At 42.7% G+C, this 20,655-nt stretch overlaps 1 long non-coding RNA gene across 2 annotated transcripts; it reads right to left on the bottom strand.

Moving 5' to 3' along the window:
* Positions 1-8,168: 8,168 nt before the first annotated feature.
* Positions 8,169-15,065, bottom strand: LOC101678287. Of its 2 annotated transcripts, XR_198487.3 has the most exons (4): positions 12,720-15,065; positions 10,478-10,865; positions 9,102-9,207; positions 8,169-8,641 (listed from the first exon to the last, which is right to left on the bottom strand). It is a non-coding gene; the product is annotated as an uncharacterized LOC101678287 (long non-coding RNA). The 2 variants fall into 2 exon arrangements; XR_001180010.2 differs by lacking the exon at positions 10,478-10,865.
* Positions 15,066-20,655: the final 5,590 nt, after the last annotated feature.

Below are 20,655 nucleotides of genomic sequence, written 5' to 3'. Positions count from 1 at the left end.
CTGGAGGGAGAGATGAATTCCTTAAGGTTGGGATCCAAACATACTTCTTAAGGATTCCTACATTGGAGCTGTAGAAAGGAGGAAAGGCTGGACACTAGAACTGCCAAAAAGGCAGATCCGACATTCCAGACAGAAGGAACTAGTTTCTGCAGGTGTTGAAAGAAGAATGCAAGAGCCCCATGCAAGTGGCTGTGGGCTGTGCTGGAGGTGTGTTTATGGACTGAGCTGTGCCCCCCCCCAACATTCCTATGCTGAAGTTCTAACCCCCAATACCTTGGAATGTGACAGTACCTGGGGATAGGGCCTTTATAGAGCTAATGAGGTTAAATGAGGTCATTAGGGAGGCCCCCTAATCCTATATGACTGGTCTCCTTATAAAAAGAGGAGGTTAGAAGGGCGCCTGGGTGGCTCAGTGGGTTAAAGCCTCTGCCTTCAGCTCGGGTCATGATCCAGGGCCCTGGGATCAGGCTCTCTGCTCAGCGGGGAGCCTGCTTCCTCCTCTCTCTCTGCCTACTTGTGATCTCTCTGTCTCTGTCAAATAAATAAATAAAATCTTTAAAAAAAAAAAAAAGAGGAGGTTAGGAGCGTCTGAATGAGCATCCAACTCTTGGTTTCGACTCACGCTGTAATCTCAAGATCATAAATTCAAGCTGAGCATGAAGCCTGTTTAAGATTCTCTGTCTCCGTGGGCCCCTGAGGAGGACATTTTCATCTTCCTGGACCCCAGGAACTGCAGAGGACTGAACCCGGCAGTTCGATCCCTGCCTACACCTGAGCCTGACAGAGCAAAGGGAATGGAGCTGAATGGTCTGAAAAAGAGGGAAGGATTCTTAAATGGCTCAGGGCAACATTTGGGAAGTACTGGCAATGGTTTTTATGATTTGGAAGATAAAAACTAGGAGTTCTAGTCTTGATTTTTATGTAGAGCTTATCCGATTCATTCTTTATAACCATTTTCAGCATGGCCTGGGTGATCCTTTCAAGACTTAAGTCGACATCCAGTGAAACCATTCGAGAACCAGTATCCTGCAGGGAGGAAGAACACATTCATCGCCTTCTAGAAGCTTACTATCTGGTTGGGGATAACGTGACAAAAAATTTTTTAAAAATTGAAAAGGGGGACACCTGGGTGGCTCAGTCAGTTAAGCATCTGCCTTCAGCTTGAGTCGTGATCTCAGGGTCCTAAGATTGAGCCCCACGTTGAGCTCCCTGTTCAGTGGGGCGTCTGCTTCTCTCCCTCTCTTTGCCCCTCCCCCCACTCCTGCTGCACTCCCTCTCATTCACTGTCAACTTCTCTCAAATAAATAAAATCTTAAAAAAAAAAATAGAAAGATACAGGAATATACTTAAAGTAGGCTTCAGGTTATTTTTTTTTTTAAACAACTTAATAAGAGCTAGAGTGAAAATCCTTTGTAAATTCTGATGCACTCTAACAGGTTAAGGAGTTTTTATTACTGTTCACCAAAGAATAAACACTGAACTTCTTCTGTGGGTCAGGCATTGTTTTGTGATTATTCATAACAAAAGGATGCAAATGAGCCTGGAGGAGTTCAAATTGAGTCAGTGGTCCCCTGGGAGACCCATAATAGAGGAGGGATCCCAAAGCCTTGGTGCTCTCCCAACACTGCCGCAGACATTTTTGTCTGAGCACTCTCTCCTGGCTCCGGAGCTTCAGGCCTGGGGCTGGAACCCCAACGCCACCATCTATGGTTATTTGACTCACTAAAATCACAAAAAGGTCATTGATAATAGTATACCTCCAAGAGTTCCTTAAAAACTCCACGGTAGTATGGGTAGAGTATCTGGACCACATCAGGGCACTATAAATGGAAACTTTTATTATTCTTATCTCTGTTGGTTTCCCAGGGCTGCCATAACAACATACTAAAAATCAGGTAGCTTAAAACAGTAATTTATTGCTCATGGTTCTGGAGGCTTCCAAGTCCAAGCAGGGCTGGTTCCTTCGGCGGGCTATGACAGAATCTGTTCCCGGCTGGTCCCAGCTTCCATTGATGTCCAGCCCCTCCTCGACACTCCCTGCCTGGCTTGTATCTGCATCACTCTGTCACTCTGGTCTCTGCCACCTGGACGTCTCCCTGTGTCTCTGTGTCCTACATGGACACGCGCCCTCTGTGTCTCTCTCCTCTTCTTATCAAGACACCAGTCCTATTGCATTAAGGGTCCACCCTACTCCACTATGATCTCAAATCTTAACTAATTAAATCTGCAATAACCCTATTTCCAAATAAAGTCACATTCGGAGGTGCTGGGAGTTAGGGCTTGAGCATAGCTTTGGGGGTGGGGGGGCTAGTGAGGGAGTTTGAATTCAGCTTCTCATCCTGCTCTATCACAAAGCAGCCAAGTGACCTTGAACGAGGCACTGCCTCTGATCCTTAGTATCTCCATTTATAAATAGAGGTGATAATAATAATACTGACCTTATAGATTGCCCTGAGAATCAGGACAAGGAGTGAGATTGCTTCATGAACTATCGAGCATTATATAATTTAAGTTAATCATAAGCATTCCTCTGGTATTACAGTCTTTGGACGTCTGTTCTACCCTGAGTTGTCTGCTTCTGCAGTGCCTGTAAGCCATCGAAGCACCATAGTTCCTTGCTTGCCTTCCCCAGTCCCAAATAGGACATGTTATTAATCATTAACTCTAAGTGAACTAAATTATGCCTGTGAGTGATTGGACTATGAATTGAGTTACCTGACAATTTCCATGCAAGTCACAGGGCTAGCCTAATGCAACGTGACAGCTCTTTCCTGTAGCACATTCTCGAAATTCAATTATTCTAAGTAAGAAAACATTCACTGGGAGGCCTCGCTCAGATTGCACAAGGCCTGTTCAGCATCCATATGGAGAGATTAGGCTTTGGGAGTGAGGATCCGGAAAGCAGCCAGCCCTCCTGTCAATCACCTTTCTCGGGCTCCAAATGGAATAGAACTGATGGGATGCCTAGTCCTGTCACCTTCTGCAGAATTAGGGACTGTACTAGCCCAGGAATCATGAAATCCACTATTAGTTATAAACTGGAGGAGATAGTCTGTATTTTGACTCCATAAAAACAATTTAAAAGGAAACTGGCCTTTGATACTTACAGACCAGCCCCTCGAAATAGTCTTCACTCAGGTTCCTCATTCTACTGGTATTTATTTATCGCACATTGCCAGTGTCCTTTCAGTGAAACAAAAGGAACAAAGCAGAGAGCCTGAGCATTTGGTTTATTCTCATTTGGTTCTGGCACTGGAAAATGTGACTTTCCTTTTCTCTATATCCATGTGATGCTTCTTACTATAAACTATTACGCCCCCACCAGTGCCCCCAAATGACCCCACTGCACCACAGTGAACATTTAGTGCCGTAGAGGGTAAGCCTGGAGTTCTGAAATGGCAGTGATCCCAATGAGGAAAACAGGGGAAGGTGATTTCACAGGCACTAGCAAGACACCAGGTCAAGTCCACATTGACAAGGCTGGACACTACACCCCAGTTCGCCCTTCCCCAGAGAAGAAAGCCCAGGACAGCTGCAGTCACCACAGGTGGTGCAGCTGAAGAGCCACCACCACAGGCATTTCAATTCACATAAGGTACTGACTCAAGGTTGGAGCAAAACATCTCCAGATGTTCACATGAACTAATGGAATATGACTCAGCCACCAGAAAGGATGAAATCTTACCATTTACCACAATGCAGGTAGAGCTCGAGGGTATTATGTTGAACGAAGTAAGTCAATCAGAGAAAGACAATTATCATATGGTTTCGTTCATATGTAGAATATAAGAAACAGCACAGAAGATCATAGGGGAAGGGGGGGAAAACTGAATGGGAAGTCATCAGAGAAGGAGACAAACTCTGAGAGACTCAAGCATGGGGGAAAAACTGAGGATTGCTGAAGGTAATTGGGTGATGGGCATTAAGGAGGGTGCATGATATGATGAACACTGGGTGTTATATGCAACTGATATTGAACACTACATCTGAAACTAATGAAGTATGTTGGCTACTTGAATTTAAGTCAAGTATATAAGCTGGCTAATTGAAATTAAACTTAAAAAAAATGTTCGCATGAACTATTCCTTACAGATGGTCCTGAAGCCAGTGGGGAAGAGCACAGTACTAGATGGAATCTCAACAACATGGACACTTGAGATGAATGAAGATCATGATTGCCACCCACCCCTAGCAGAATAACCATAGATATGGGCTGTGGTAGGCAGAATCCTAAAGAGAACACACACACACACACACACATACACACTCTAGCATCTCTTGATTACTCATTCAAACACTAATATAGATCCTACCTTGAAGGCATTTTACAGGCGTAATGAAAACCTTGAGTACCAAGTCAGTGGACCTTAAGAGAGAAACTCATCGAGTCCTGTGAACCCTTGACAAGCAGAGTTTCTTCTCAGCTGGTAACATAAGAAGTATTCTATCAAGCATCACTGCTGGCCTGAAAATGCAGGGGGCCACACAACAAGGGAAGCAGGAGCTTCCAGAAGTGGCAAGCAGCACTCTGCTGGAAGCCGCAAAAAGAAGAGAGACCTCAGTTCTGCAACCGGAAGACACTGGATTCTGCTAATGACTGGAATGTACTTGAGAGAGCATCTGCACTCCAGGTGAGACCACAGCCAACCACCACCTGCCTTTCGGCTACAGCCAAGCCATCCATGCTAGAATTCTGACCAACGGGACTATGAGCTGATAAATGAATGGCTGCTTGTCCTATCAGCTCTAATGACACCTGTCGCACTATAGAGATCACCACTTTAAAGGGTACAATTCAGTTTTCAGTATCCACTGAGATGGGCAACCATAAGGCTATCTAATTCCAGAATATTTTTATCACCCCAAAAAGAAATTCTGTACCCATGAGCAGGTCCTCACCATGCTTTCAGTCCCTGGAAATCACTAATGTACTTTGTTTCCATGAATTTGCCTATTCCGGATATTTTGTTAATGGAATCATACAGTATGTGAGCTCTTGTATTTGGTTGCATTTGGTTGCTAAAACACATTTAGCATGGTTTTTCCTAGGCTTTATTTGTGGTAGCCTATACCAGGATTTTACTCCTTTAGTGGCTGAGTAATATTCCATTGTATGAGTGTATCACATTTTGTTTATCCATTCATCAGTTAATGGACATTTGGATTTTTCCCACTTTTCACTTGTTAATAATTTTGCTATTCTTATTTGTGCACAAGTTTTCTATGGGCATGGGTTTTTGTTTCTCTTAGGGTATATACCTAGACGGGAATTGCTGGATCAAAGAGAACTCTATGTGTAACATTTTGAGGCACTACCAAAATTTCTGAAGTGGCTGCAACATTTTACTGTCCTGTCAGCAATGTGTTAGGGTTCCAGATCGCCTACGTCCTTGTCGACACTTATTACTGTCTTTTTCATTATAGCTATCCTCGTGGGTGTAACGTAGTATCTCCTTTGGTTTTGATGTGCATTTCACTAATGACTAAAGATGCATCGCTTCCTGGGCTTTTGGCCACTGCTGTAGCTTCTTTAGAGGAATGTTTTATTCAAATACTTTGGTGTGTGTGTGTGTGTGTGTGTGTGTGTGTGTGTGTGTGTTTTCAGGAAGGTGCCATACAGGTCACATAGCGACAGTTCTCTGGGGAGGAAACGATTTGGAAACCTCTAAACTTTCTCAGCCCCCTCGAGCGGAGGAGAGGCTGCTGGTATTCCCAGTTACAACAGGTGCAAGTCTGTTGGGTTTTAAAGCTTCCATGGAACTTGGGAATGAGGAGATGTAAGGCACATTAAAACGCCTGAAGTTCACTGCTCATGCCGAGATTCAGCTGGTATTCTTGAATTAATTCTCAGATCATTGCAATCTTTTGGTTAATTTTACAGAGTTCTGAAAAAGTTAATTCTGGCAGTTATTTTTTGTTTTGTTTTGTTTTGTTTTTGTTTTTTGTTTTTTTTGCCAATGCCCCCATTGTTTATATGGAGGACAAGATTTTCAGAGGCCCTTATTCTGCCATTTCCAAAATACCTCCCTGCTGGGTCTCACTTTAAACAACTAAGTTTGTGGTAGTTTGTGTAGCGATTAGAAAACTAATGCATGAGACAGGGGTGAGGACATGACTGGACTACAGAGCTAAGGTCCGAGCTCCCACTATGGCAAGAATATTGTGACTCTCTGGGGTGGACTCTGATTTACCTCCTTTGTGGTTTCTCCTTTAGATCTTTTTTCTTGCCCCTCCAGCAGATCCTTCACTATAATCCAGGAAGAGAAAGCCCTAGGCAAACCTCTTTTTCATGTTCTAGGAATATCCTTCCAGATGCTTGCTTTCGAATTGGCAAGCCGAGGCTTTGTTTATTCATTCAGCAAACATGTACTGTGCAACGGCCAGGGTCACCAGCTGTCCCACTTTGCCTAGGACGTTCCATTTTCTAGCACTGACAATGCTTCAATCCAGAAAATAACTCAGTACCTGGAAAACCGAAATGGTTTTAAACCCTATCATTCCCCAGGCCTATGGTCTCGGGCAGGCAGGGGTCAGGAAGCTTTTTCCCTAAAGGGGTACATAGACTTGAGGCTCTGCTGTCCAGATGGCCTCTCTTGCAACTATTCAGCTTGGTGTTTTTAACACAGAAACGGCCGTGGACAGTGTGTGAACAAAAAGACATGGTTATATTTTGATAAACTTTATTTTAAAAATAGACAGCCATACCAGAAAATACACATATGGTCAATATACACATTTAAAAAAAAAAAAAAAAAAACCTTGCTCAACATCATCACCCATCAGGGAAATTTTAAAAAATCAAATACATCAACGCCACAATGAAGTATCACTTCCCACTCACCAGGATAGCTACCATCCAAAAGACAGACAGTCGCAAGTGCTGACAAGGGTGCGGGCGAAATCGGGACTCCCCCTACTTTAACTGGTAGATTAAAGGAGCCAGTTGGGGAAATAGTTTGATAGTTCCTCAAGATGTTAAGCCTAAAGTTACCATTTGACTGCGCAATGCCACTCCAGGGGTCTAGTCAAGAGAAATGAAAACCTACATCCGCAGAAAGCTTGTGCCCTGGTGTTAACAGCACAGGAGTGGAACGGCCAAGCCAGACACTGTGTCTCCTCACTCCTGTGCAGATGAGCGCTCAGCCAAAAACACAAATGTCTTCTCTGCAGCTCTCTGGAGCTTTGTTTCCTTCCCTCCTGCCCCGGTTCCTGCCATACTGGCACTCCCACCAAATTCCCGTCCCTGTCTCCGTCTCTCGGACAGCCCGTCCGGCCGTGTCTGGGCTCCTCCTTCTTGCGCCGCAATCCGGAAACTGAATCCAGGCAGTCAACTGTGATGGTTGGGCTCACTGCTTTCCCTTCTGTCAGAGACCACAGGCCGGTGCAGCCCACCACCCAGGGTCAGGCATCATTAAATCATAGACTTTAGCTACTATTTCTTAGCTGCTTCAGGTGGGAGGGTAAATTCAATCTGTTCTCCTATCCTGACTGGAAGTGGGACTTCAATCTTGCCTGCTTTTGAACTTTCTAGAAATGGATCCAGACTGATTGCGTTCCTTTGTCTCTGGCTTCTTTTGTTCAGCATTCGGTCTGTAAGAACCGGCTGTGTTGTTTCAAGCAGCTTTCGTTCCTTCATTTTCATTGCTGGTTTGTATTTACATATATTTATTGATTTCTTGCCATGTGTGCCAGGAACTGTGCCAGGCTCTAAGGAGACAAGTTTGATCAAGATAAATATAGTTCCCACTCCCAGGAAGTGTAAAAGCGAGTGCAGGATTCAACAAACTACAGCTCATGGGCAAACCCAGCCTGCTGCTTGTTTTTTAAATAAAATTTTATTGGGCGCAATCATATCCACTCATTTATGCATTATCTATGGCTGCTTTCATGCTACCATGACAAAGTGGAGTAGTGAGAGAAACCACATGCTAGTCCACAAAGCCAAAGATAATTACGATTGGTTCTTTCTAGAAAAAGAAAATTGCTAATCCTTTGTCTAGTGGAGAAGGCTAGTAACTTCTTACTGTAACACAGTACAAACATGGATGCCTATATCACAGAGAATAAATGACCTACTTGAAAGTGACCAGACCTGTCCAGTGGCATGCTGGTAAGCATTTAACAACTGGGAATGCAAAAAAAAAAAAAAAAAAAAAAAGAGGGCCATATATGATACATTGTACCTTTATTATAAATTATAAAGAGTACATACATATACCACATTTTACACTAAAAACACTAAAAACATACTGGTTGTCTGCAGCTAGGTTGGAGGGAGTGGAAAATAACTGTTAATACATATGGGATTGCTTCTGGAGGCATTAAAAATGTTATAAAATTAAATCCTGGTGATGGTTGCACAGCTCGGTCCTAAAAACACCCCTGAACAGAAGAGCTTTATTCAGGCCATCTACTTAGTGTCTCTGGGGGCTCAGTGTAGTCTGGACGTTTCACGTAAATGAAATCCAACAACGTATGGTCTTTGGGGACCAACAGTAGTCTCTCTTGTCAATTACCTATGAGCAACTGGTTCTCACAGAATGCTTTCCTTGGTTTGGATGAACTTTTATACTCAAGAGACAGCCAATGGTTGCAGTCAATGATTGACTGTCATTCCAACATGGTCATGGCATTTCCATTTCTATTTAAGAATAGAGAGAGATACAACAAGGACATATGTCAGAACTTCCTTCATCAATGATAACGAGCAACTCAGGTGCAGAACGGTGTGATGTGCTGCATTATTAAATCATACAGTTTTTGAATAGTGAAGTCGTGTCGCCTCAGTATTCTATGCCTTGCACTATGTAACAATCAAAATCTTTTTGATTATTATCATTTTCCTCATTACTTTTTAAGTCTAGACCCAAGATCGGCAAACTTCTCCTTAAAAGGACACACAGCAAACATTTTAAGCTTGTGGGCCATACACTTTCTCTTGCCACTGCTCAATTCCCGCCCTCATCACCCGAAAGGGGCCACAGACAATAGGTAAATATAATGGATGGGTCTGTATTCCACTAAGACCCAATTTACATAAACAGATTGAAGGCCCGCAGGCCATGTCTGGGTCTAGACCACCAAGAGTATAAATAAAAGACCTGATTTATGCCGTGTGCCAATCCCACCAGAATTTCAAGCTGCTAATAAGACATCAGCAAATGCGAAGTTAGGAGGACAAACACAGTGGAAGGGTTGCGTGGTGTTCTATAATACAAAAAGAGAAAGATTAACAAAATACTGACCACATAGTACTTAAGACAGGAGCTTTGAGGACTATATAAAGCATTCTAAAGTTCCATCTTCCTATCACTAATGCTCTTTGCTCTGGCCATTTTCTCTAAAGATAAGTTATAAGAGAAAGGAAAATTTCATATTTCTTTATCACACTGATAAATGTTTTGGCTGTAGGATACCAACTAACATTCTAAGTGACTGACGATATTGTATTTTCTTACAAAATGATGACTCTTGAATAGCCTACATCGATTTCAAAGATGCAAGGAAAGTAAGCTTCTAGTAAACATGTGAACAAACCTCCCTCCGGCGACTGATCCCTTTCTCCCATCTAAAGAGAATAATGACTTCACGACAACCAAGCACAGGTATTTCTCTAATTAACTTACCTCAGGTCACACTGAAATTCAGCAACAACCAAAAATAATCAGACCGAGTATCCTCAATAATTCAACCACGTGGTTGATTTAAACATTTTTAATCTAACATACTGAGATACAACACAGGATGATAATGCGGATATAACATTACTTGTCTAGAATTCCTTAGTTATCAGCCAGAATTTGGTGAGTATTCACAAGATGTTGGACACTCCACTAAATAACGTGAAGGATACAGACACTCCCTCCTTCCCCTCCATTCCCGCTTCTAACACTCCCATCCAGGCCCTTGGCCATATCAGCATGACTGCATTTAATACCACCTCTTACGCCCTTCAACTCACTCAGCACCCTATCAGGTCAATATCCCTAAAATATAGCTTCTGTGATACCACTTTCATGTTCAAAAAGCATAAATTCCTTAGCCTGGCATTCAAATTCCTCAACGACGAAGCATCTTTTCCACCTTGTCTCCCCCTACACACATTTTTCCTCCAACCCTTCTTGGCCCCATAAATATATCTTTGCAATTGGGACCACCACACTTTTGCACTTGCTGTTCTCCCTGCATGGAATATTCTATAACAGAGAACCCCTGTCCTCCTGATTCAGAGCTTGAGTCAGGGCTTCTCATCTTATCTGCCGCCCCCCCCCCCAATCCTTAAGGATCTTTCTAGCTTTTGACTTCCTTACACTTGACCTTAACTCCAATCTGTTCTCCATGAGGTAGAATTAGTGTGAACTATCAATGCTACCAACTCTATTAGAAAGGGCTCTGTGAGAAAGCCAATTTAAGCAAGATTTGACCTCCCCACCCCCAAAAAAAATATTTTTATGGTAAGAATAGTAGGGTAACTTACATTACTAAAAGACTGAACAATCAAATGACCAAGGACAAATGTGCAGCTGAAATTTGAGAGGAATTGGAACAAAGCACTTCTTGGACTCCCACAGTCTCTTGCCTCTGTTTCTCATGGGTAGACTTCGTTTCTTCTCAAAGTGGATGACTTCTTGCACATGGCAGTAAGTAGGGCACCCTCCAGTTGCTGAATGTCCCGTTTAGTAATGTCTTTTTCCCTCAGACTACGAAGCTTATTTTTTAGTCTCCAGTTAGAAGGATACTAGGAAAGGATTCAAACTGGCTTGGCAGAGGCCAAGTACCCATTCCTGAATCACTCAGTCGTAGCTAAGGGGCAGTGTTATTTAGTACATATGTGGCTCCTGACTCCCATACATCCAGGGCTATTCCTAGAGTAAGAAGAAGATTTATGAATAAGACAATAATCCTAAAAGTTGTCTTGTTCACTCCACGCCTTGGTCTCCCAGTGTTAAGTGCTATGGGTAAGCTCATACCTCCGCGCACATGTACACACAGAGGACCTGAGTGCCGTAGTCTTAAATGAGGACAGAATTCTCACTGAAGTAACCACATACATGTGGTCTTGAAGTGAGGTAGTTAGCAGGATGCCCCTCTGTGCCCCTGGACCATTACTTGTGATGTCCTTTGTCAGCACCTTCAGACCTAGCACTCTGCAGTAAGGGTTTTAGATCCCTAAAAGCATAGCCACTACTGCAGCCCCTGTTCCGTGGGTTTCTGAAACCCAATAGTGAGCCAACCTGGGGTTATGGCTATCTGTAGCTCCGTACCATTCAGAGCGACTGGATATGCTCTTCTTTAACTCCAGATCCACTCTCTAAGCTGCTCTGTGCCTTGCAAAGCCACCGCGGGTAGACCACGTGAAAGGGTTGACTTTCCCTCTAGCTTCTAGTTGAGTAGAGTTACTAGGGAGCCCCAGCAGACCACCAGATAGAGGAAGAAGAGTAGTCAGAGCATTTATCTCCCCAGCTTCCTCCCTGTGGGTTGCCATGGACTGACTGTGTCTCTTAACTGAAGATCATTGTTGCTCTCTGTTCGCATAACCTCTCTTGTCTCCAGGTTCCCTTAACCTCTCATAATTCTGTTCTCTACTTCCCAATTCTTGTCTTGGGTCATGACATGTAATAAAGCTAGAATACTCTAAGTAGCTTTGGCAATTCAGCCAGTAGGAGAATCAAAGACTCTGAGAATAATTTGTTGGAATTATGAAAGGGGGAGTTTTACATTGTCAATATCCAAGGGCTGCTTGCCCCACTTCTCCACCCAAAGGATCTGAAGATTTTACCCCTTGCTCCTTACCCATTCGCTTTCACACCGTTTCATTCTCTTCCAGAGGAGAATCTGGTAGAACTGAGTGACTTAGGACTACCTTCTGGGATCCTGAGATAGGATCCTGGGGCCATGGAAATAAACAGAGGACTGCGGCTAGGACAGAAGCAGGAGTCCAGGACAAGCGATAGTTTCCCATTATACTGCAAAAAGACTGAAGATAAGAGCCTGCTCACCAGACCCAGGACATAGGACATGGAACAATGGAGGAGCCTGGAATGCACTGGATAAAATAGGAACCGCTCACAAATCCTCCCTCTCACCGTGGACCAAGAATGGACTCAAGAATGAGTCAACTGCAGTAAAAAATTCCTGATTATTCCTCTGGAATCTGTAATATGTGTAGCCTACTTGGAGCTAAGGTTTTTGAATACTGTAATGTCTCACTCCTCCCTTTCCGTTTGAAGAAACTAGTCCTCTGTTAAATTATACAGAGTCTAGGGTCAAGGGAGTCATTTCCCAGAGCCATAGCCACTGATCTTCTAGACAGGCAGCCTCTCCACGACCACCCTGCCCAGTCACCTGAATCACTAAAATAAATAAATAGACAAATGGATAGATGGATAGATAGATAGACAGACAGACAGACAAAGGGGTTTTCAAAAACTAATCTTTTTGAATTAGGTTTCATTCCAAAATAAATGCCATTAGAGTACAAAAATAAGAGAGTGAGATTGAAACACAATCACATTTTTCTGTGTAAGAATAACTTCCCCAGAGAGAATACAATAGAAAATCAATAAGCAAACAGGCCAGCTGTTGGCATGGCACTCTCTTGAAAGCTAGGAAGATATATATTCATTTGCTTTTGCTGCAGTGACAAATGAGCACCAGTTTAGCATTCTAAAGCAACAGAAATCTGTGATGTCCCAGTTCTATAGGTAGGATTGGCTCACCTGGTTCCTCTCTCCCTGGGTCTCAAGGCCAAAGCCAAAGTGTTGGCCAACTTCAGAAATTCTGTGGAGGCTCTCAGAAAGAATGTGCTTCCAGACTCATTCAGGTTTTTGGCAGAATTCAGTTATTTTTGGTTGTAGGACTGAGGTCCCTGTATTACTGGTGGCTGTCAGCCAGATATTGGTTCTCAGTTCCTAGAGCCCTTATTGTGGTTCTTTTCATCTTTAAAGCCAACAACAGTAGCATTCTTCTCTTGCTTCAAATCCCTCTTTCTTCTTTAGTCACATTCTTTTGCTCCAGCTAGAGAAAGTGGACTGCTTTTAAAGGCTTGTGTGATTAAATCAGCCCCACCTCAATAATCCAGAGTAATCTCTCCATTATAAGGTCTGTAATCTTAAATCTGCAAAGTCCCTTTTGCCATGTAATGTAACATATTCACAGTTTCTAGGGATTAGACTGTGGACATCTTTGGGGTTCTTTCTCCCTACTGCAGAGACCCAAGCTGGGTCATGACTAAGTGGAGGGAAGGAAGCAGTGTAGACCAAGACTGATGCCACTTTCACACGGGAATTTTTTTTTTTTTTTTTTTTTTTAGCTCTCTTATTTATAGTCCAACATACTGGGAAAATGCTATGAAAATAAATGTTAATTTCAGTATATTTTTCTGATTATATCTAAAATATGTGTTGTACATAGAATAGCTATACAGTTAAAACCTTGGAGTTGCATATTTACCTCATTCAATTTATGAGAACTATCTGCCACATAACCTAGTTAGCAAAGCCAGTCCTCCCTATCAAGTTACTCAATCAAATCACACTTTCTATTAGGGGAAAAAAAAAAAAACCTCTCTGACTTAATTTTTTATCCAAATAAATGCATTAATTATACAATCTGCTGAAAAAAGACACAAATCACAATGGTAAGTTTACACGACTGTAAGATAAACTACTAAAAGTTGTCAGGATTAAAATTACTTGGATCTACTATCATTAATTTATGGATTTTTATAAGCTATAAAATCAAGCATAAATCTCTTCGCTGCTTTTCATTATTTAACTTGTAACAGTCCAAAATTTAATGTATAGTTAAAAATAAGTTTTGTTTTGTTTTTTTTCTGAAGGGAGGCTAGTAGAAAAAGGAGGTGGGTAGGCATGTGTATCCTAAATGCAGATAGATGTTAGGCCTTCTGGAGAATGTCATGAAGGGAATTCCCTTGACATAAAGGTAATTTCCACCTATGTGCTCAGGCAAGCTATCTCGAAGATCACAGACCAGAAAGGTTCACCAACCAAATTAAAATAAGAATCAACACAATAAAAAAAAAAAAAACTTGAATTACAGAGGTTATTTCATCTACTTGGTACAGAAGCAGGAGAAAGTGATGGGGTAAGCTAACACACTTAGCAAAGGGTAAAAACAGATGAATTCTCATCAGGCATCTTAGCTGTAGACACAACACTGTGGGGGCCCACAAAACTGTTTTAATTTCTTATAAAATCAGAAGAAGAAAAAAAGATACTCCAGCCTGGATTATTTAGTCTTTCTTTCAATGCAGTTGTATTTCTTGTTAGAGAAAAGGGCCCAGGAAGAAAGACTCAAGTCCCCAGGGCCCAGGACAGACATCCTGCAGCCCAGGATGGGAAGACAATGCTACCTAAATCTTGGGTCACACAATATTCATATCTTGTCTTTCCTCCATTGACATTCCCCACTGATGGTGGGCTGATGAAACAAGAGTTGAGTTTGAACAGAGGGCTTAGACAGAAAGCGCCTGAAGCCAATATAAATACCAGCTTCACCCAAGAGACTCATGCCTGGCCACAGCCACAGCCTAGCAGTTATCCAGCTCCATAGCTCTGGGTTTTGATGAGTTTCTTAGGCAGAGCCCATGTGGGGCCAGAATAGGACCATACTGGAGCCTCCAGTGGCTGACCAATTTCAAGATGCCCAGAAATGGGCTCTTCAATTTGTAACTTGGGTCTTTCCCTATCTTTGTATCTGTAAGTAGCATTCATTTGTTCAATTACACATTCCATCTACCCCATCTTCAACATGTCTTACAGATTACGTACTAGTGTATTTAACACACAAATTCTGCCTGTGCCTCACAAATTATTTGTTTGCCCATTATCAATCCCAAACATGTCCAATCAATTTTGCCCAAATCCTGTAAGCTACTAAGATTCCTTGTTATGCTTTACACTTCTTTTTTGAGTTTTATTCACCCCATTTGTTGTCTAGTCTTTAATAGAAAGACTGAATATTCTCAAATAATAAAGAAAGTATATTATAGGAAAGATTAAATAAGAATAATGTATGAGATTAAGAAATGACACCATTAATTCATTAGACACTGTGATCAAACATGATTCATGTAAAGAGAGAGAAAGTTCTATTCCACAAAAGACCACGGAGCTCATCAACTTCTCACCATGCTTCCATCATCACGGTTCTACTTTATACCAGGAGGTGGACAAAATGAAACATTTTATAAGGTGAGATAAGACAGGCATGTTAAGATTGCAATGCAAGTTTAAAAAAGTAAATACAAAAATTTTATCCAAAGTAACTTGAAAAATTTGATAGCTCCTGAAAATCGTTCAGTTACATTTTTTAAATTAACCATCCCTAATCTCATCTACTTGGGCCACTCGTAGGTGCTTTTCTTTCCAGGTAATGACTTATCTCGGGGATAAGCACTGAAAACAGCTGAAAAGGATCACTTATGTTCAATCTGGTGGGGGAAGGGCACCAAGGGAGAGCGCCATTTTTAGCTTTTATTATTTCTGATCCGTATTCTTTTTGCTTTATCTTCAACAAATTCTCAAGAGCTATGCATTTCTTGGTAACAGGGATAAAAGAGTAAGTAATTAAATGAAAGTCAGGTTCATTACCTACAGTTAATATATTACTTCCAATTTCAGAGTACAGCCGGAGGGGACCAAATATCCCCACTTCCAAACCCACACCTCATCTTTAACAGAAACTTGCACAAGACATAAAAGGAGAGGAAGTTTGGCGGGTGATCCTTGATTTCATCAATTAAAAGACTCTTCCTCCAAGTCAGTATTTCAAATTGTCTATGCTCTGGACAGAATTGGGGGGCAGGGGCTATAACCCAAAGCGATGGGTCACACTAGGAATTGGAAAAGGTAAAGTGTTTATCCGTCTGAAATGAAGGGGACGATGGGCTGTGGAAAGGAGAAAATGGAATAGAACAGCTCTCTAATGTCAGGAAAGAGATGCCCAGGGGTCTGAGTCCTCCAATTTGAAGGCACTGGTCTGTACCATACAATGCAATTGGTAATTGTCTATGACTACTATCATTATAAAATACCTTAATCTTATGCTTTTTTCTTTTCTTTTCTTTTTAGATTTCACTCGTTTATTTGAGAGAAGGAGAGAGAGAGAGAGCACAGAGGGTGAGAGGGAGAAGCAGATTCCAGGCTGAGCAGAGAGCCCAATGCAGGACTCCATCCCAGGACCCTGGAATCATGACCTAGACTGAAGGCAGAGACGCTTAACCGACTGAGCTACCCAGGCACCCTAATATGATGCCATTTTAAGAATTCTAAGAATCCCTTTCTATAGTCCAGCCCCCACCATGCTTCCCATGTTGTAGGGGCTCAGTGATACGTATTTATCGAATTCTTCATTCATACATGCAGGCAGCATTTGCCAACAACCTGTTATATGTCAAATGCTGGGGTGACAAGTCGATGAGCATTCACTATCACTCTGTGACAGGCACTGTACTAGACACTGGAGATAAACAATGAACAAAACAGTCTTTGAGAAGTTCATTAGCATTGGCTGCATGCCTTTCTAGGCAAACTTCCCTGGTCCTCTTTATCTAAAAATCCCTGATTCTGGTCTCACTATCACTTTCATCCTGTATGTCTATGAATCGAGGAGAGGTAAATAAATGTGAAGCCACTCCGAGCCCATGGGCCACCCAAAAAGAGGGGTTGGGCCACATTTGGCCCTTGGACCATTACTGGTTGACCGCTGACTTAATAAAAGTAGGAAGAGAAAGAAAACTGGGGGATAAACTTTCCACGGCAGAGATCCTTTGTAGGTGCTGATATGCTAGGACTAGTTTGGCCACATTGTTTGAAGACCAAGGAGAGAATAACAGTCCTGACATTATTTCTGAAAGGATTGTTTTGAATCCATTCCTTCAGTATGAAAACACGCGTATCTCTGAATAACGCACTGTTACGGCTGCATCTTTATTTGGGGGGGGGGGGGTTAGGCTTTATCTACTGGCTTCCCTATATGCAAAATAAGTCTGCTCCTTCCTTTCCCTTCGCTCACCAATAGCCTACACATTGTCCATCCCCATCCCCTTTTGTTTATTGCAGTCATGTCACTGCATATAAAATCATGCCTCTATGTGCTACTTTATAAGTGAGACCTGTAATGAAACTTAACTTCTTTTTTTCTCTTCGGAAACACAAATTTTGCTTTTTCTTGCAGTGAATTATTGTTCCCACCTCTTTAGTTTCTGTGTTCTCATGAGTGATGCAAACTCCAGTTGTCCTCAGAGTCCTAAGTCCCCTGGATAACACTCACGCCACATAATCCAGCAGTTCCGTCTGACGGGGAAGCCTCTCTTGTAGCCTCGGTACCTGCTGCAGCTAGATGGGCGGCCTGTCAGGGCTGGTGCACACCACGCACCCTGCCTTTCTCACAGGCTTTGCTGCCCTGTTGTGGCTCCTGGGGCCAGTGCTACAATGTCTCAGAGGAACAGGTGCTGACAAACGCAAACCTTGAGCTCTCAGAGCTTTCCCCAATGTGTGCCTATTCCTGTGTTTGCTCCGTGGGCTCCCATAGCCCCAGGGTTGTGGCTGTGGCCACGTGCACTTGCACCCACATTCTTCAACTGTGCGTCTAAGACACATGCCTCCCAAGTCGCCCACGAAGGGAACTAGAGAGCTGGGGGAATGTGTATGGTATATTGTTCAGGGCTGGACCTGGAAAAGGTTTACACTAGCTGTGCTCGCCTCCCAGTGGCCAGAACTCCAGCCACAGGACCCTGATTCCCCCCGCCATATCCCCCTCCCCATATCCCTTCCCCCCACCTATGACCATGAGGGGCATTAAGGGCAGGTCATCTGTCTGTGTTCCAGGAAGAAGAAATGCGGTGGGAAATATCCAGACTTACTACATCGGCCCCGTCTGCCCATCTGATCACTAAACCATTTTATTGTTCTTCTAATATGTAGACGAAAGACAACAAAGCAATGATCACTGGTTCTGACCCTCTTGGTCTGACAACTATGAAATAAAAACAAAAATCACTGATTGCATAAACACCAAAGTAAAAGGGTCATTTGGAAACAAAAAGTACCCCAAAAGTTAAGAACAGCAGACCTCAGACTATCACCACTCTGAAACAATTCCGAAATCCCTCTGGGCACCGGAGGGCACACCCCTTGGGAGTAGGGCTACTTCCTGGATTGGGCCCTGATTCTGCCTCTGGAAGAAACTCCTTTGGCTATTCTCTGAAGCACTTTTCTCTGCTTTCTGAAAGACTCTCATTTTTATTTTCCTTGGTCACATCAGACCAGAGTGCTGGCAAGCATGTCCCTTCCAGAGGAAAGTATACAGAGTCTCTGAAGCATCTTTTCCAGGTGTGGAGGTTGGGCTGCTGGGATTGTTTCAGTTTTCAACCTTTTTGAGATTTAGCAGGGGTGGGGGCAGGGTTATTTTTTTTTTAAAGATTTTATTTATTAGGGGGCAGGGTTATTAATCAAATTCACGGTTTCTTTGGCAATACAGTTGCCTCAGAAGCCTAAGTTTCTGAGGTATTTGTTTTTGATCAGATTCACAGGCAATAGGTGTGCACAACTAAGCATAGTTGTGCCTTCTAGATAAAGACCCCACGCACTGCCGCCTACTCCCTCCCTATCCTCCCAGCTCAATGACCACTACACTAAGGTTATCAGGTGTGAATGGGACCATAAAACCCAAGTCACTTTATCTGAGAAGTTTTACTGTAAATCTGTATCTCTTACCTTTTGTGCTTTATAAACAAGGTGGTGGCTTTCGGGGCCCAAATTTCTGTATCCCCTTATATTTCATTTGATGTCTCCTTGCACACCAGCCAATTATTTCCAAAGCCACCTAAGACCTTGCAACACCTTGCCAAATGGATCTCAGTGGCGGACTCCCACCAATACTTTGGATTCTTTGTAACCAGTTCTTGAGCCTCTAGTTCCCACATTGCTACAAGTGATGGTTTTATCAAATGTTTGCCACTGCCTAACTTAGAGTCCCCATTTCTTAATTTCTAATCTTAGTTCCTTTGCTAATCACCACTGAGCCACTAAACAAATGCCACTTAGTTTTTTTAAGTTCCTGTTCCATCAACACCTGCTTTCTAGGAGTATGAATGAGAGCTCAACACATGCTGCTACAAAGACAAACCCCAAATCTCACATTCCATTGGCCAGTATTCCATTATATGGCTTCAATATAACTGCAAGGGATGCTGGGATATGTGCTTCCTATGTGCTGGGAAGAGGAAACAGGTAGCATTATCTCTGACACAGCATGTCTTCTGATTTCCTGGGGCTTCACCCCCAGCCTCACCTTGAAAAGGGCTATACAGAGAGGTAAAATTTTGAGGACCTCACACGTCTGAAAATTTATTTATTCTAGCCTCGTATTCATTAATAGCATATCTGGGTGCAATATTTTTTATTGGAAATTTTGTTTTTCTTCAGAATTTCAGTAGATATCAGTATCTTCGTTATGGTCTTTTCTGAATGCCTATATTCAGATATTAGACCATCTGGGCTAGTTTTGTTATTTAATTTTCTATCCTTTTTAATATCTTTGCCATTTTGTTCTACTCTCTGAAATGACTTTTCAGTGTTCTCTTCCAGACCTTTATTTGATTTTCTTTAACATCAAGTTTTTAATTTTCAGAAACTTTTTATATTTTTAGAATAGTATTTGATGGCAGCCTGGTCTTCATGCATGGGTGCTAGATCTTTCTAAAAACTTTGAATTTATTTTTCATGCACAACTGGCTTCCTCCAGAGTGCTTTTTTTCCTATTGCTTGTATCATTACAAGTCTTCAGACTTCTGCTTGTGGTTGTTTGCCTGTTCCCATGGTCTAGGAGCTCTGAGCAGATGAGGGGGTCAAGTTGACTGTGAAGATCCAACCGTATTTTCCAGAGAAGATCTTCCCATTTTCTGCCCGGATACCGGTGTTCCTGAACAGAATGGAGAAAGCAGGCTGAAAGTAGAGATGGAGTCTGTAATTTCCATAGACATGTTTTGGTGAAACCTTCATATTTTCAGTTTGTCACTGAAATATAACTGTCACAGTTATACCTGGCTGCTCCTGGTTCACAGACCCTAAGCTTAGTTTCTTTCCTGAGTGAGGGAAGAGGGGCTGCCCCACATGTATGGAGGAAGAGAGAGAATCTAGGGGTCTCATCACTTCTTCAACTGGCATCCAATCCTTCTTTCTTATGGGAAATACACACTTTCAGAAGTCCCTGAACTACCACCCTCCTCCAGTTTCAGAACTTTTTGAGGATTTTGTAAGTTAAACCAGTTCCCTTTCCCCACTGGTGTCTGGTAAGTCAGTTACTGCTTATCCATTTCATTTTCCAGTCTCAGAAATTTTGTTACTCTGGGTGAGTTAACTGAGCAGAACTGCTTCCATCCCAAGGAGGCAAAGATTCTTTGAAGCAAGAGGGATGCCTGCCCAGGGTCTTCCCCACTCCCCTTTGAGATCCCACTCTTGGTATAGTGGACACCCCCCCCCCCGCCGCAATTTCCTTTCCAAGTAGTTCACAGGACATGCCTAAGGCCTGCCAGGGTTTCTTCCTCAGTCAGTCCAGCAGGCTGAATCCCCAGTGTGCACACCGTAGACCTAAGGGATGGTCAGGAAAGGGCTCTATGCAAGGGCTGAG

Source organism: Mustela putorius, unplaced genomic scaffold (assembly GCF_011764305.1).
Source record: "Mustela putorius furo isolate JIRA1106 unplaced genomic scaffold, ASM1176430v1.1 tig00000129_pilon_pilon_pilon, whole genome shotgun sequence".
Classification (NCBI taxonomy): Eukaryota; Metazoa; Chordata; class Mammalia; order Carnivora; family Mustelidae; genus Mustela; species Mustela putorius.
The sequence above is the reverse complement of the archived record's forward strand: the minus strand, read 5'-3'. Positions and strand labels throughout refer to the sequence as shown.